The sequence below is a fragment of the Apium graveolens genome, chromosome 11 (assembly GCF_009905375.1).
Source record: "Apium graveolens cultivar Ventura chromosome 11, ASM990537v1, whole genome shotgun sequence".
Classification (NCBI taxonomy): Eukaryota; Viridiplantae; Streptophyta; class Magnoliopsida; order Apiales; family Apiaceae; genus Apium; species Apium graveolens.
Genome location: NC_133657.1, coordinates 202,782,747 through 202,802,381, shown reverse-complemented (window position 1 = coordinate 202,802,381; position 19,635 = coordinate 202,782,747).

The window sequence follows — 19,635 nt, the reverse complement described above, 5'->3', positions numbered from 1 at the left end:
ATTTCATATATAATAATTAATACTCACTAGTCAGTACCTATTACAACAAAAATATGTAGTTTTGCTAAAGTGGCTTTAGGATTTTTCCTACAGTTACTTTAGGATCCTTTTTGTATATGAACATAGTTCGTGGAAAACATCAATAGAAAGTATTTTATCTAATTTTATAATTTATATTTAGCAAAAAAAAAGAAATTTATAATTTATCTTAGACAAAATTAATAACAAAAATTTCAAGACTATAATGAATGATAGAATACTCAAAACTTAGAATGTTCACGTTTTACTGTTTAAAATTTGAACATATATTATTTTTGATTATGATTATTACAAATTTAAAAACATATTTCATCAGATAACAATTATTCATACACACACTTATGAAGGTCCATTGACATTTAACGACCAAAGAACTCATGCATATGCTAATGCCTGTGAGTTCTCATTTGTGAAAAGCACAAGTTTCAATTGATCTGCTAGTTAATAAAAGAATAAAATGATCTTTGCTGATGAACTTATATTTGATTTATAGGGTTTTTGGAAAGACACATATACAAAATTAGACACCATTTATGATGAGATATATGAGAGAATTATTGTGTGAATAAAAAAAAAGGAGAGAATTATTGTGTGAATAAGAAGAAGTAGAGATAGTGTCCAAGAATAATCATTTTAAATTTGTCACCAATAATTTCAAGCAACTGCCGCAAACTGTCTTGGTACGAAACTAGGTTTATTTTAATTTTTTCTTTTAAAGCAAATTATAACAACTTACACGTTATTTCCAACAAAGCTGTGAAATCAAACATAAGATTCTAAAGACACAATAAACATTGCTATTTAGCTTCCATGTATATTTATTTGTTTAATGGTATTAAGTAGGAGATAGGATTATAGTACTTTAAATTTTCCAATCTCATGTTTGTTTTATAAAAAATTAGTGAAAGGTTATCCAAGTATTATAATCCTTTAAATTATCTTATCCCATTTTTATTTTGTTGGAGTAGAGGATATGATTATAATCCCATCTAATGCTTGGTGGGAGGAGGTATTGTTTTATACCCTCCTACAAGTCATTTTTTAAAAGATTATAATCCCCCTCATTGTTATCCCATAAGAAACAAACATAGGATTGGAAAATTTAAAGGACCATATTCCAATCCCAAGTAGTATCCCACAAAACAAACATAGCATAAAATTTTAAAGGATTATATTCCAATCCTATACTTAATCCTTTCAAACAAACTTAGGATTGGATTATTTAATCAGTATGACTAATTTTGATAGGATTAGTTATCCCCGAATTATTATCCCGGGATTATAATCCCATGAAACAAACATGGCCTTAGAGTATCTCCAACGGAATGCAACAGCTGTTAGCTAAAATTTTTTGATGACAGTATCATATATATATTATTTCAGTGAAACTGTTGTATTAGTTAGAAGGTTCTTCTTGAGATCATGTCTCATTGTTTTTTAGTCCTAATAATACCATACCCTTCAGGTATTTTATTCATAAAGTTTAAACTATTAGTCCATGTCTTAAAAAGTTGATTATATGCTGTGTGAACTTTAAGGTTAGTAGATGATGTGCTATAATATGTTCCGACAATCTTCAAGGCTAATGAATTATGGAGTACTAGTATGTCACAACTTATAAAACAAATTGTCCTACGTAACCCAGAACAAAACTCTCGCATCAAAATGATAGGGAAGATTCGTTCAGTGTCATGATTAGTTCTACATACAACTACAAACTGAAATAGCGCACCAAGTATGAGTTTTCATACCCTTTGTACGAGCTCTATATAGTGCACTGATGATTGATGACTTGTGTGGCCTGAATTGTCCTAATCATTACATATGTCCATGTTTCCATGTTATTTTTGTTTTGTGCAGATGTGCCTGATAGTGCAATAATCTTGAAGAGGCATGGAGTTGCTAGCAACCTATTTTCATGTCTTCTATTCAATGAATTGGAGGCTTTCAATCCAAGAGACCAACTGCCTTTCGCATATGTGAGGGATTTTATGAAGCCGAAATTGAAGCTCAATATGTTCGATGTTGAAGTGTTTGAGCAAGTGGCATCTGAGTACAGGCACAACCTTAATAATGTTAAAGTTACTGGTGATCGATTTAGTGATAAATTCAATAGTGATACAGCCTTTTCCAACATGTTTAGCAGTAACGGTAGTTTCAGTAAGAGCCATGGATATCTTGTAAAGATGTGGGGTGAATTGCATGACTGAATTTCCTAAGTAATTTTATTTTTTGTTCATGTAAAACGCTATAGTTGATATCGGAATAGATTAATTCAGTGGTTGGTGTAGTGATACTTTCACAAAGAAAAAATTTTAAGAGGTCGATGATTTGAAACTTGCAAACGAGATTGTCCTGTGTGTTTGTTTATAGCTAGAACATTCATGTGTTTTGATTACTGGTCCTGTGTGATTGTTAATTCACACTAGTTTGGATTGTGCCTCAGAAATTCAGAACACATGCATTTTTTTCATTTGTGAATAACATGTAGTTTGAATGAACTTACCATACATTTCAAAAACAAATAAATCATATCTACCTGATCACTGAGTTGCCTTGATCCATTTCGTTTCGGATGTCGGATGTTAAGTGATTACATGTTTTTTACTATTAAGTAACCAGGTATTGGTGAAAACTATAAAATTAAAATTTTGAAATTAGGAGATTCTTTTTCTTATTGTTTGGTTGATACACTTTTCCATTATATTTATGGTAAAATTTCATTAGTATTAAAACTTATCTGCTATTAAGGCTTCTGTCTAGGATATCATATGGTTTTCATATCATATGGTTTTCATTGGACATTTATAAGTTCTGAAGAGTTGGCGTTTGGCGTAACAAGTATAGACATTTAACTTGAGTAGATGTGTAACAGCCCGCACTTCCTGACCATTAATTCTAAACCAAAACTAAAATAAAATACAATTTACTAATACGAAAATCTATTACAAAGGCCGCTATTACAAACGCGCAGCTAAAAGCAGAGTCCAAAAGTCAATCTACTCCAATTCTAAGGTCCTCGAACTCCAATACTAACCAACTCGAGTCTTTTAGACGAAAACTAAAATATTAAAAGAATGAGCGGCGAAGCCCAGTAAGCAACTACCGTTTGACGGCTCAAAATAATATTTTAAATCTTTTTCGAAAACAGAATTTAAACATTCTTGACACATAACACAGATCACACAAAATCATACATATATTCGATAACAAGGTGAATAAAGATGCACATGATATAATCAATAATCATAATCAAACGCATTCTATAATCCACATAATCTAAATTCTTAATCAATCAATAAATCTTAATAACAAATTCTTATCTTTAGTCCCACAGTCCTAAATCACACTTTATGCCACACTTTGCCAGTGACCGCCATCTTATACTTTATGCCACACTTCCCAAGTGACCGGGTTCTAATTCTTATTCGATGGGGGGGCTAGTTCACATCCCTCTTCAAGTGTAACCAAATCTTGACAAGGTATCGATGTGTTCCGGAACGTGCGCAAACTAGTTCTAAGTTCTAAGTATCACATTGTCCAGTGATCGGATTCTAATTCTTATACGTGATTAAGACGGGGGATTTATTTGAATTCGTTTCTTATCAATCACATATTAATTTCATACATACGACAATCAAAACAAATATTTGAGCACATGAATCAAACAATATAAGATACATTACACAATAATACGGTACAATAAAAATTCACTTGCGTAATCAAACAGATAATTCAAGTTTCAAAATATACGGAACAACGAATAATCACTTACAGAACACGTAAGCAACAAATAATACAGAGCAACGAAAGTTACTTGCCTCAATCACGCAAACAAATAATTCACATTAGAATACACAATCAATCCTTAGCAACCCATCAAAAACGAAACATCTAAAATCTCGATCTTCTCCATCACTCCAATTCTGATCAGATCCTTATTGAGCCTTTTTGACCCTTTAAACGACATTTTCTTGGAAAACACAAAGCACGAAAGTTGTAGAGAACAAAAAGATCTTTCCGAAAAGTCCAGAATCACTGAATTCTGACTCATGAAGAATTTACTACGAATTTTACAAGACTGCTGATTTATGAAGAAAAGCCCCTACGAATTTTGATATTAAAAATGAGGAAAACGAATAGGATGTATTTATAACGATACAAAACTCTATATCTTAACCTACAAGTTATCCATATTAGAATCTGATCCAAATTTTAGGACCAATAGTCTAACCCAATTTTGAATCCTAGTCCTTATCTAATTTTAATCTTTTTTATTCTATTATTCTTTTATTAATCGAATTCTAAAAAAATTACGGGATATTACATACTACCCACCTTAAAAAAAATTTGGTCCCCAAATTGACAACAAATCTATACGTCTTCTTTCGCTAATCTCCTATAGGACAAACTTAAACTATGGTCCACAAGATCGAATCCTAGGGAATGTAGTAGTCCCATAACTAACACACTCCGAAGAACAATATGCTCTCATACCAACTGTAATAGCCCGTATTTCCTGATCATTAATTCTAAACCAAAATTAAAATAAAATACAATTTACTAATACAAAAAATCTATTACAAAGGTCACTATTACAAACGCGCAGCTAAAAGCGGAGTCTAAAAGTCAATCTACTCCAATTCTAAGGTCCTCGAACTCCAATACTAACCAACTCGGGTCTTTTAGATGAAACCTGAAATATTAAAAGAATGAGCGGCGAAGCCCAGCAAACAACTACCGTTTGACGACTCAAAATAATATTTTAAATCTTTTTCGAAAACAGAATTTAAACATGCTTGACACATAACACAGATCACACAAAATCACACATATATTCGATAACAAGGTGAATAAAGATGCACACTATATAATCAATAATCATAATCAAACACATTCTATAATCCACATAATCAAAATTCTTAATCAATCAATAAATCTTAATAACAAATTCTTATCTTTAGTCCCACAGTCCTAAATCACATGTTATGCCACACTTTGTCTGTGACCGGCATCTTATACTTTATGCCACACTTTCCAAGTGACCGGGTTCTAATTCTTATCCGATGGGGGGCTAGTTCACGTCCCTCGTCAAGTGCAACCAAAACTTGACAAGGTATCGATGTGTTCCAACATGTTAAAGTCGCATCTGAGTACAGGCACAACCTTAATAATGTTAAAGTTACTGGTGAAAGATTTAGAGATAAATTCAATTGTAATACAACCTTTTCCAACATGTTTAGCAGTAACGGTAGTTTCAATAGGTGTCATGGATATCTTTTAAAGATGTGGGGTGAATTGCATGACTGAATTTGTTAAGTAATTGATATCGGAATAGATTAATTTAATGGTTGGTGTAATGATACTTTCACAAAGAAAAAATTTAAAGAGATCGATGATTTGAAACTTGCAAACGAGATGGTCCCGTGAGTTTGTTTATAGCTAGAACATTCATGGGTTTTGATTACTGGTCCTGTGTTGGTTGTAAACTTACTTTATATCGTGAGATTCATGATCAAACTGGCAGGTCTGAAGTGTTCACTACAAAAAAAATGGGTAAATACAACCGAAAAAACCCGGTTGTATTTAGTTAAATTCGACCGTTTTTGGTTGTATTTAGCTAAATACAACCGGTTTTTGGGCCGGTCAAAAATGCTCGGGTAATATTTAGTAAACCGGTCGTATTTAGTATACGAGCGGCTAAATACAACCGCTTAAATTCGACCGAAATCGGTAGAATTTGTTTTCCACCTAAAATTTGAAAATCCCGCCCAAAAATTTGAAATTTTGAATTTTTTTGAAACTTCCGCCTAAAACATAAATTCGACCGTATACGGTTATAAACATTGTTCTAAATTCGACCGAATGCGGTCGAATTAACGAGCACCAGATTTTAAAAAAAAAACCTCGCCGGAAAAATTCTCAAATTCCGGCGAGTTTCAAAAAATACAATAATCATTCCAATAACTCCGATGTTGCAAAAAAAAGGATTTTTTCGGTCCAATTTCACACAACAAATTAGTTTGCATCATTTCCACAATTCAAATATAACCTCAACAAAAACATATCAATTATATAATGCATTTTCCGATTAAAATCATAACTTTCCGGCCAAACTCAAAATCATGTAAATCTCAACAAAATTCAACAAACTAGTATCCCAAGCATAGCTAATAACGTACAATCGATTATCAATAATTATATTAACATAAAATAAATCATCAAGAACAAATATATGAATCAAAAATCATACCAAATTTAATTTATACAAATTTCAAGTTTTCACTTCAAAAAATTCATACATATACTCCTCCAACTTTCTTAAACACAAACCCATAATAAAAAAACGAATTTAAAACACCAAATTTTAATGACCCATCTAAGTTTTTGTTCGAAAAATAAAGATAAAAAATGGTTTTTGAGATGCGGGTGATTGAGTTGTAGAAAAATAGAAGAAAAGGGAATTGGTAAAGGAATAAAGAGGGATTGGCCGGAAAAAAAATAAAAAGTTGGCCGGAAAAAGAAAAAGGAAGGGGGAGGGGAGCAGGGGGAGGGGGAGGGGAAGAATGAACAGGGGGAAAGGGAACGAGGGTGGGTGGGAACTGGGGTGGGGGGTTATAAAGTAAAAATAAAAGTATTTTATTTTATTAATTTTGTTTTTATATAATGTAAAATCAATCGTCAGATTATTCTTTTAGTGGTTGAATCTCGTGCGTTGGATAAAAATCACGGGGATCGCTGAGGTGTCACTATACTCAACTGTTATCGGTTGAATTTAGGAGTGTCATTTTATAAAATCAACCGAGATATACTATCTATTTTATTTTATAAAAAAGTCAAAATAATTTTTTAAAAATTATTATAATTATTTAATCATTCTTTTAATAAAAAATAAAAATTTTATAATTTGATTTAAGAGCTCCTTATTTTAATAAAAAATTTGGGACTAAAGAGTAATAAGAAATACTCGTCAAACTACTGATTGACTGCTAAAATAGTTGAATTTTAAAATAGGAAACCAAAAATATTTATTTTTTCTAAAATTTTTATCATATCACTAAAATATATATATCTTGACATACTTAAGGTTGGATCATTCATAAATAATTTTTAAAAAATCAAAACATCAGTATGGGACTAAACACTAGTAAGAAGTACATGTCAAAGTAATAGTTGACTGTTAAAATAGGAAACCAAAAACATTTATTTTTTTATAAAAATTTTACCATATCACTAAAATATATATATCTTGACATCCTTAAGGTTGGATCAATCATAAATAATTTTAAAAAATCGAAATATCAGTATGGGACTAAACACTAGTGAGGAGTACGGGTCAAACTAATAGTTGACTGTTAAAATAGGAAACTAAAAACATTTATTTTTTTATAAAACTTTTACCATATCACTAAAATATATATATCTTGACATTCTTAAGGTTGGATCATTCATAAATAATTTTTAAAAAATCGAAATATCAGTATGGGACTAAACACTAGTGAGGAGTATGGGTCAAACTAATAGTTGACTGTTAAAATAGGAAACCAAAACATTTATTTTTTTCTAAAACTTTTATCATATCACAAAAATATATATATCTTGACATCCTTAAGGTTGGATCATTCATAAACAATTTTTAAAAAATCGAAACATCAGTATGAGACTAAACTCTAGTAAGAAATACTTGTCAAACTAATAGTTGACTGTTAAAATAGGAAACCAAAAATATTTATTTATTTCAAAAAAATTTATCATATCCCTATAATATATATATATATATATATATATATCTTGACATCCTTAAGGTTGGATCATTCATAAATAATTTTAAAAAAATCGAAACAGCAGTATGAGACTAGACACTAGTAAAGAGTACAGGTCAAACTAATAGTTGACTGTTAAAATAGGAAATCAAAAACATTTATTTTTTTCTAAAACTTTTATCATATCACTAAAATATATATATCTTGACATCCTTAAGGTTGGATCATTCATAAATAATTTTTAAAAAATCGAAACATCAGTATGGGACTTAACACTAGTAAGGAGTATATGTTAAACTAATAGTTGACTGTTAAAATAGGAAACCAAAAACATTTATTTTTTTCTAAAACTTTTATCATATCACTAAAATATATATATATCATAACATCCTTAAGGTTGGATCATTCATAAATAATTTTTAAAAAATCAAAACATCAGTATGGGACTAAACATTAGTAAGGAGTACGGGCCAAACTAATAGTTGACTGTTAAAATAGGAAACCAAAAACATTTATTTTTTTCTAAAACTTTTATCATATCACTAAAATATATATATCATGACATCCTTAAGGTTGGATCATTCATAAATAATTTTTAAAAAATCGAAACATCAGTAGGGGACTAAACACTAGTAAGGAGTACGGGTCAAACTAATAGTTGACTGTTAAAATAGGAAACCAAAAACATTTATTTTTTTCTAAAACTTTTATCATATCATTAAAATATATATATCATGACATCCTTAAGGTTGGATCATTCATAAATAATTTTTAAAAAATCGAAACATCAGTATGGGAGTAAACACTAGTAAGGAGTACGAGTCAAACAAATAGTTGACTGTTAAAATAGGAAACCAAAAACATTTATTTTTTTCTAAAACCTTTATCATATCACTAAAATATATATATCTTGATATCCTTAAGGTTGGATCATTCATAAATAAGTTTTAAAAAATCGAAACATTAATTTGAGACTAAACTCTTGCAAGAAGTACTGTTCAAACTCATAGTTGACTGTTAAAATAGAAAACCAAAAACATTTATTTTTTTCTAAAACTTTTATCATATCACTAAAATATATATATATCTTGAGATCCTTAAGGTTGGATCATTCATAAACAATTTATAAACTAACCACTTGCGGTTGAATTTAGCAAAATTAATTACAGAACATTCAACTGTTGTAAAAGTAATTGAAAATAGTTAAACTTAAGTAAAAACATTAAAAATTAATTACAAGATCTAGAATGAATGTATAATTAATTTCTATTTACATATTTTAGCAATATTTAAAAATATTAATTTTATTTTTCTGATTTTTTTTAAAAATTACTTTTTAAAATTTTAAGCTGATATTTGGCTCCAATTTTTCACTGTCATTTTTTGGCGGGAAAATTCCCTCAAATTTTTATGGCAAGGCTAAATTCAACCGTTTTCAGTTGTAAAAGGCTTCGGTCGTAATTATTCGGTTGAATTTAAGCGAGGCTAAAGTAGACGGAATACGGTTGAATTTAGTGGAGCGGCTAAATTCAACCGTTTCCGGCTGTAATTGAGTTCGGTTGTATTTAGGCGGTTGTAATTGCTTCTTAATTCGACCGCCTAAATACAACCGTTTTTAAATATGACTGTCGGCGGTTGAATTTAGCCGCGTCTCCTAAATTCGACCAGATATGGTTGTATTTGACCCCGGTTGTATTTATGTAGTTGTATTTAGTCTTATTTTCTTGTAGTGGTTAATGCTGCATAATTCACCCTCACCCTAGTTTGGATTGTGCCTTAGAGAACACAAGCATTTTTTTCATTTTTGAATAACATGTAGTTTGAATGAACTTACCATACATTTCAGAAACAAATAATCCATATCTACCTGATCTCTGAGTTGCCTTGATCCATTTCGTGAGTTGCCTTGATCCATTTTGTTTTGTTAACTAATTACATGTTTTTGACTATTAAGTAATGAGGTAGGGGTGAAAACTATCAAACTAAAATTTTGAAGTCAAAAATTGTTTTTTATTTGTTCGGTCGATACACTTATCCATTATTTTTATAGGGAAAACTTGTAAGTACAGTTTGGAATGGAATTTCATTACTATCAATACTTATCTAATATTATATTTATAACATAAGACTTCTGTCTATTTCTGTGGGATGCTTTCCGAGGTATTCCCGTCTCTTCTCAGCTTTCAAGTTAATTAACATATATATTTAAATTCATTTCATTTTTACTCGGTTTCCAGTACTGTAAACATAATTTACGATAACATATTCGTCTTAGCAAATGACCTCTTGACGCGTGACTTTTGAACACTAAATGCTTTAAAGTCTGATAAAAAATTCAAAAGCACTCAAAACTGAAATATACGGACTCTCTAAACGGGCTAGCTAACTATCATGCATGCTAGATCCCACTTCTTATGGAGGGGACTAAAATGATGTTGAATTTACAATAAGCTTAGGTGATGCTAAAACAAATATATCCCTCTCTGCCGTTTTTCTTGGGTTCTAGTACACTTGTGCAAAGAGAAAAAATTATAGAGAAAATTATAATACGCTACAAATCCCTTAAGCATCCAGCCAAGCCAATCCAGGCAAGGAAAGAGTGGTCGCAGAGCTGGACAGGTACAATGTTCAAAATTAAAGGAAGATTTTTCTATTTTTGGGTAAATTAAATCAAAGATCAAAGATATTAAATCATTGAATCTTCTTTAGTTGTTGTTTTATAAAATTCGGAAATAGGCATTGTTAGGCTAAGATAGCTCATTAATTCGATAATAGTTGATTAATTGGAGCATTAGTCGGAAATAATTTAATTAATCAAATAATAATATACAATTCTATTTAATGTAAAATCCCACTTATAATTAGTTCATATTTAAAATTTAAGTGACTTATATATATTTTTTATAGTCATTTCATATATAATAATTAACACTTACTAGTTATAGTTAGAAATTAGTACCTACTATAACAAAAATATGTAGTTTTGGTAGCTTTAGGATTTTTTCTACAGTTACTTTAGGATCCCTTTTTCCCGTATAAATATATATATATTCAAAATTGTCATAACATTGCATGTTGAAAAATAGAGAAAACCTAATATTTGACCCAATTTAGGATGGCATTGTATATGAACATAGTTGGGGAAAACATAATAGAAAGTATTTTATCAAATTTTATAATTTATATTTAGCAAAAAAAAGAAATTTATAATTTATCTTGACAAAATTATAACAAAAATTTCAAGACTAATGAATGATAGAATACTCAAAAATTAAAATGTTCATCTTTTACTAAATTTGAACAGATATTATTCTTGATTATGATTATTACAAATTTAAAAACATATCTCATCAGATAATAATTATGAATACACACACTTATGAAGGTCGATTTACATTTAACGACCAAAGAAGTCATGCAAATGCTAATGTCAGTGAGTTCTCATTTGTGAAAAGCACAAGTTTTAAATGATCTGCTAGTTAATAAAAGAATAAAATGATCTTTGCTGATGAAGTTATATGTGATTTATAGGATTTTTGGAAAGACACATGTATAAAATTAGAAATCATTTATGATGAGATATCAGAGAGAACTATTGTGTGAATAAAAATAGGTAGAGATAGTGTCCAAGAATAATTTTTGTTAAATTTATTACCAATAATTTCAAGCAACTGTTGTCAACTATCTTGGTACGAAACTTACTTGGCAGGTTTATCTTAATTTTCTTATAACTTACACATTATTTTTAACAAAGATGTGACATCAAACATAAGATTTTAAAGAAACAATAACAATCACATCAATTTTAATGGACATTGCTATTTATCTTCCATGTGTGTTCTTAGAGTATCTCCAAAATGCATCAGCTATTAGCTAAAAATTTTAGGTGACAGTATCAGATATATATTATCTTCGGTGAAGCTGTTGGATTAGTTATAAGGTTCTCACTACAAGAAATTTGCTTTGACATAATAGTTTTGCACCGTTGTCTGACTTCAAAATTTTTCGTTGAATACCCAGCACTCGTCTGATATGAAGTAAGACAACGGTTTTTTAACCTTTGTTAGAACAAGATAGCACAACAGTTATGCAAGACTTGTTACAGTTCAAAACAAACAACGGAATTAAAAATAAGAACTGTTGTTGAAAACAGAGTAAAACAACAGTTTTAGTTCTACACAACGGTAAATTTGTGTCAACTAAGAGTATTCAATTTACAGTTCAAGACAAACAACGGAATTGAAAATAAGAACCGTTGTTGAAACAGAATAAAACAACTGTTTTAGTTATACACAACAGTAAATTTGTGTCAACTAAGAGTATCTAATTTTATTCTTAAAATTTTATGTCTATTGAAATAATGGTAATTTCAATTTCACTATTGTCTCAAAACATAACAACAACAGGTTTCAAGAAAAGCCTTTATTCTAATTTCTTTGTGACAATGGCTTTTTTTCAGCACCGTTGTGTGCATGGTATTAAAACAACAGTTTTGTTCAAATCAAGCGTTGTGTACATGCTTTTAAACAATTATTTTGAATATGGAGTAGGTGTTCACTGTTATCTCAAAACTATTCAGACAATTCTCTGTATAGTAGTAACATTGTTCTTTATATTTTAAGACAACACTGTCTAATTTTTACCAGTTACTTGAATATTATTGACACAATGGCTTATAATTTTTACCTATTAGATTATCTAGCATAAGGAAACTGTGTTGATAATGCATTACTTAAGGTGGCTGTTGTTTGAATATGTACTGTACAATGGTTGTTTTTGCTTTGAATCACCATTATATGTTGAAGTGTAAAATTTTTGCATACCAAATTCAGTTCATGCACACCGTCTACGAAAACTTAAAACTAAAATTTTACCAATCACAATTCCATATAAAACTAAATCCATATCATTCAATCCATCAATCCGCAACTTATCAATCTAGGAACACAATCCAAGCCAACTAAATAGAACTACATCCATAGACTTCAACATTCACGATACTTAAAAATAAATTCACCAAAAAACAAATCCTACAATCTGATCAGCGCATAAAAACTTGTACCAAACATCCAAAGTTTACTTAACGTCTCACATCACCAACTACATATTTGAAAACTTGTACTTGACCAAATATTTCTAAAGAAAATGATCAGAATCTAGAACTTTAACTTGCATAGTTTTTCATAAAATATTTTGCAAATTTAACGCGAATCTCATTTATGTCATCATCAGCATACACCTGGTTCGACCTACGCAACCACTGAAGTGTTAATGCTGCATAATTCACACTAGTTTGGATTGTGCCTCAGAAATTCAGACACATGCATTTTTTTCATTTTTGATTAACATGTAGTTTGAATGAACTTACCATACATTTCAGAAACAAATAATCCATATCTACCTGATCTCTGAGTTGCCTTATCCATTTCGTGAGTTGCCTTGATCCATTTTGTTTTGTTAACTGATTACATGTTTTTGACTATTAAGTAATGAGGTAGGGGTGAAAACTATCAAATTAAATTTTTGAAGTCAAAAATTGTTTTTTTAATTGTTCGGTCCATACACTTATCCATTATTTTTAGACTTAATTGCATAAAAATGGTATGAGTTATAATTTTTTTGCATAAAAATGGCTAATATATAATAATAGGCACCCGTATGACTCATTTATAATTTTCTTGTCACCCGATTGCATTCCGTTAGTTATTTTTAACGGATGTTAGGGTTTTCATAAATTAAAGTTGTAATTGTACGAAGATGGCCTAATTATAATATTTTTTACACAAAAATGATCAATCATGAAATTAAAATCAAAGAGCATTTATAAGATAAATCAATCACGGAATAAAAAACCAAACAAAAGTATAAAGGTAAACGACTTTCCTTTTGTAAAATTAAAGAATCATAACTTAATCTACATTTCTGCGACATAGCCAAGACGGAAAAAACACCTTAATCTATATTTCTGGGACAGAGCCAAAACGGAAAATGGTAAACCATAAACCATGTTTCAAACATAAGCATTCAGAAGTATATTAAACTTAACGCATTAATCTTCATCTTCTTCGTCTCCATCTCCGCCACTAGTTTTTTTTTGAAGCAGTCTTATGGTTCCTTCACTTAACTCTATCAGATCGACCACCAGCAAAGGGACTCGTAAGTGAAAAATCAATATACTTATGATTATACACTTTCACCATGAACCAGGGAACATTAATCACCTGCCTTCCAAAACTATAATATCCACATAAAATAAGTGTTAAAACATGCATATCAGCCATGTCTTACTTATAATTATTTAATTTCTTATTTTCATGTATAGTCTGATAACATGGAAAAAATAATTAAGGATACTAATGAAGAATACTAATGTACCAACATATCATGAATCCAAACTCCATATCGAATGGTAGGATTCAAAATTTTATGTTAGACAACATCTAGAAGTGATAGTTAGAGAATATCAAAGTTTTACATCTTAGGAACGAGACAACCCATACAAAATTATTACATTTTCAATAAGCACTATAAGCTAATGAGCATGATGTAAAGAAATACAAAAATATTACAGTATAAAGCCAACACATATAGAATAAACTAAAGAGAGACCTTCATGTTATACAGAAAAAGCCAATAAATACACACAAAGTCATGCACTCGATTTCACAGAAGAAATCAGCAAAATCGTTCTTTTTAACAGGGCTTGACAGAAATGTAGAAAGATTTATAGTTGCTCTTTAGTTTTTAATTCCGTGACTGATTTAATTTGTAAATACTCTTTGATTTTTAATTCTTTGATAGATCATTTTTGTGCAAAAAAATTATAATTCAGACCATTTTCGCGTAATTATATCTTTGATTTAAAAAAATTCTAACGTCCGTTAAAAATAACTTACGGAATGCAATCGGGTGGCAAAATAATTATACATGAGTCATACGGTTGCCTATTATCATATGTTAGTCATTTTTGTGCAAAACAATTATAACTCATGCCATCTTCGTGCAATTAAGTCATTATTTTTATAGGAAAAACTTGGAAGTACAGTTTGGAGTGGAATTTCATTACTATCAATACTTATCTAATATTATATTTATAACATAAGACTTCTGTCTATTTCTGTGGGATGCTTGCTGAGGTATTCCCGGTCTCTTCTCAGCTTTCAAGTTAATTAACATATATATTTAAATTCATTTTATTTTTACTCTTGTTTCCAGTACTGTAAACATAATTTACGATAACATAGTCGTCTTAGCAAATGACCTCTTGACGCCTGACTTTTGAACACTAATGTTGTGCTCCAGAATTTGAAAATGAAGATAAAAGAAGAGAAAAGAAAAAATAATTTTAAAATTTTCCTTCTTAGGCATGCTCCCGAGTTTTTTGACAAGAGAAGAGAAGTGAAATTTTCTAAAATTTTTAAAATTATAATTATAATGTTTACACTTATAATTAGTTCATATTTAAAATTTTAAGTGACTTATATATATTTTTTATAGTCATTTCATATATAATAATTAATACTTACTAGTTATAGTTAGAAATTAGTACCTACTATAACAAAAATATGTAGTTTTGGTAAAGTGGTTTTAGGATTTTTTCTACAGTTCCTTTAGGATCCCTTTTTCCCGTATAAATATATTTTTATATATATAAATTCAAAATTATGATAATATTGCATGTTGAAAAATAGAGAGAACCTAATATTTGACCCAATTTAGGATGGCATTGTATTTGAACACAGTTGGGGAAAACATAATAGAAAGTATTTTATCAAATTTTATAATTTATATTTAGCAAAAAAAGAAATTTATAATTTATCTTGACAAAATTATAACAAAAATTTCAAGACTAATGAATGATAGAATACTCAAAAATTAAAATGTTCATGTTTTACTAAATTTGAACAGATATTATTCTTGATTATGATTATTACAAATTTAAAAACATATCTCATCAGATAATAATTTAATAATTACGCATACACACTTATGAAGGTCGATTTACATTTAACGACCAAAGAACTCATGCAAATGCTAATGCCAGTGAGTTCTCATTTGTGAAAAGCACAAGTTTCAAATGATCTGCTAGTTAATAAATGTTAGAATAATATAATATCGGGTCATTCTATAACAGCTTGAGATTTTAAATTAACTGGTTCCTTGACATGGTATCAGATCTGAACTCAGGTTCGATCTCTGCCACCCCCAATATTTCTCATAATTTATGAGGGACACGAAAGACAAACTTATGCCCCAAAGATGGACGTCCGTCCACTCATCGACCCATAAATGGGCTTTCGAGTGTGGGGGAGTGTTATAATAATATAAGATCCTGGAATTTGAGATTTTAGAATAACTGGTTCCTTGACAATAATCTTGGAATTTGAGATTTTAGAGTAACTGGTTCCTTGACAATAAAAGAATAAAATGATCTTTGAGATCTCTATTGTGTGAATAAAAATAGGTAGAGATAGTGTCCGAGAATAATTTTTGTTAAATTTTTCACCAATAATTTCAAGCAACTGTTGCAAACTATCTTGGTAGGAAACTTACTAGTGGTAGGTTTATCTTAATTTTCTTTTTCAAAAGCAAATTATAACAACTTACACATTATTTCCAACAAAGTTGTGATATCAAACATAAGATTCTAAAGACACAATAACAATCATATCAATGTTAATAAACATTGCTATTTATCTTCCATGTGTATTCTTAGATTATCTCCAACGGAATGCACTTGCCTAAAAAAATTTAGGTAGCACTATCATATACATATTATGTTCACTGAAGTTGTATTAGTTAGAAGGTTTTACTTCAGATCATGCCCCATTCTTTTTTAGTCCTAATAATGCACAAGTTCCTTATAATACCAAGAACTTTTGATATGAAAATGCGTGGCTGAGAGAGCTAATATGCAAGCAGAGCAGAGAAGCTGGAAGGAAAGGTGAAGGATGAAGTATGAGAAAAAAGTTAGATAAGTGCAATGTAGGTTTGCCGGACTGGGGTCGAGAATACTTTAAAAATGTGAAAATGTGAAGAAGTCTTGAGGCGTTTGTAGAGAAGGATGATACTTTGAGCCTCTAGCTGTAACTGATAAAATGCACATGATCTGTACTTAATTAATTTCTTAACTACAATTTCTCTGCAAATTATCAAAGCATCCTCGGTTTCTTTTCCACATAAAATGAAAAGTAGTTAAAATTTCAACAATTATAGTTTTAGCTAGAACACTTCTGTTTTTCGCTAAATATAGCTAGAACATTTGTGTGTTAAGTGTTATGATTCACCTTAGTTTAGATTGTGTCTCAGATCACAAGCAGTTTTGTCATTTTGGAAGAACCTATTGATAAAATGAATCCTCATAATAAATTGTAGAGAATAAGTTATTCATTTGATCCATGACTCTGCAATCTACATACTGGCCATGAACGATCTTTCAGTTGTCCTAATTTTTTGGCTCCGATAGTGCATTAATCTCAAAGAGCCATAGAGTTAATCTATTTAATGTTATTTCTATAATAAAGGTTTAAATTCAAAATACAAATTGCCTTTTGCCTATATGATAGATTTCAAGAAACCACAGTCTGAAATTATATATGCACACAATAAACACTACTCAAGATACATAGACATTAAGTGAACTAAGAACTTATACTAATTAATGCTAATCAGTTTGTGATTTTTGGGGAAAAAAAACACTTTTTCAATGATGCCACTAGTTAAGTAAGATCAAAATTATTTTTGGTGCATAGACTTTGACACTTTGTCAAGAGACAAACTATATATGATGGTATATTGGTGAGAACTGATGAAACACACCCAGGCGTACACCTCTGATCACTCTGCAATATTATATATAGTATATGTGTATGATGTAAAACGAGAGAAAATAAGAATGTAAAGTAGTGATCTTATTATTACTTTGCATACAGGAAACAACTTAAGTACAAGGAAACTACGAAACCAACTAAGCCTATAAACTAGGAAACAGAAAGCAACAGAGAGTCCCGAAAATGCTCCACTACTACTTCTCAGGCCTGACTTATTCAAACTACGTCCATAAGCTATCAAAACATTACAGACACCTCACACTACATCACTGGACTCCACATCTCAGACATCATAATTTATTAACAAACTTTAGATTAATCCAACAAGCACCCCCTTAATCTAAACTTCTTTATTAAGACTCTTCACCCCAAGATGCTGTCTCATACGTTCGAATTTGACAATTGACAATGCCTTAGTCAGCACATCAGCACGTTGTTCCTCTCTTCGTACGTGCTTAACAATAATCTCACCCTGTTCCACACACTCCCTTTTAAAATGAAAACGGATATCAATATGTTTTGACCTTCCGTGAAAAACAGGATTCTTTTCCAAGTCTATGGCGGACTTATTATCAATGTATAATACCACAGGGCCAATGTGATTTCCTGTCACTTCCTTCAGCAAGTTTCTTAGCTAAATCCCTTGATACGCAGCAGCCGTAGCAACCATGAATTCTGCCTCACATGAAGACAATGCAACACACTTTTGTTTCTGTGAAACCCATGTTATCACACTCTCATTCAAGTAAAAAACCACCCCACTAGTGCTCTTCTTGTCTTCTATATTACCGCCCAAATCACTGTCGGAGAAACCTGTTATCGCATTATTTGCACTATCCTTCGAGTAGATTAAAACGCAGTTCAAAGTACCTTTAATGTACCTCATTATCCGCTTTGTTACGTTCAGATGAGTTAATGTGGGTTTTTCCATATAGCGACTTATGACTCCCATGGCATATGATATATCAGGCCGTGTATGAACAAGGTAACGCAGACCCCCCACAATGCTCTTGAACTCAGTAGCATTCACAGCAGTTCCTTCTTTGTCTTGGTGAGTACAATCTTGGGCTCCATTGGATACCTTGTCGAATTACAATCTTTCAACCCAGCCCTTTCGAGAACTTTTTTAGCATAAGCTTCCTGCTTCAATTCCACATAATCTGTCTGCTGATTTAATTCTAAACCCAGATAGTACGAAAGCTTACCCAAGTCGCTCATTTCGAAGTATTTTGCCATCTGCATCTTGAAATTCTGTATGGCCGCTTCACTTATTCCAGTTACTAGATATTTTGCCATCTGCATCTTGAAATTCTGTATGGCCGCTTCACTTATTCCAGTTACTAGAAGATCATCAACGTACACTGCTACTACTAGAACTTCACATGCTTCTCTTTTCGTATATATCGCATGTTCAAAAGGACAAAGAATTAAACCACTACAAGAAAAACGCAATCAGACAACACTGATTAAACAACACTCGACCAAAAAAGTGTTGCCCGAATTTTTCATACAATGGTTTTTTTGCAACCAAAAAATTGGGGTTGTCTGATGTTGATTACTATAAGCAATAAAAAAATGTTGTCTAGTAAAACCAATCAGACAAGTGTTTTCAAAACTAAGATGTTGTGCGAATGGGAAGGCTTTAGTATTACTACAACGCTTTAAAATCCATTGTCTAGTTGATGGAGACACAACCCTTTCTAAAGTGATGTTGTGCAAATGAGTAAAATCGTACAACGATTTTTAAAATACATTGTCTTAAAATGATTGAGATAACGTCTTGTTTAACGGTTGTGGAAATGAGACAAGTGTTTTTTCTACAAGTTATTTAAGCTCGAATCACACAATGTACAAATTAGGTATTGTCTAAATGATACCTGATAGACAAGTGTTTACATATATTGTATGTCACCAATATCAGACAATGGTCTAATTCTTAAAACCGTTGTCTTTCTTACTAAATTTAAAAACGTGTTTCACAACAAAATATTCAAATAAATCGT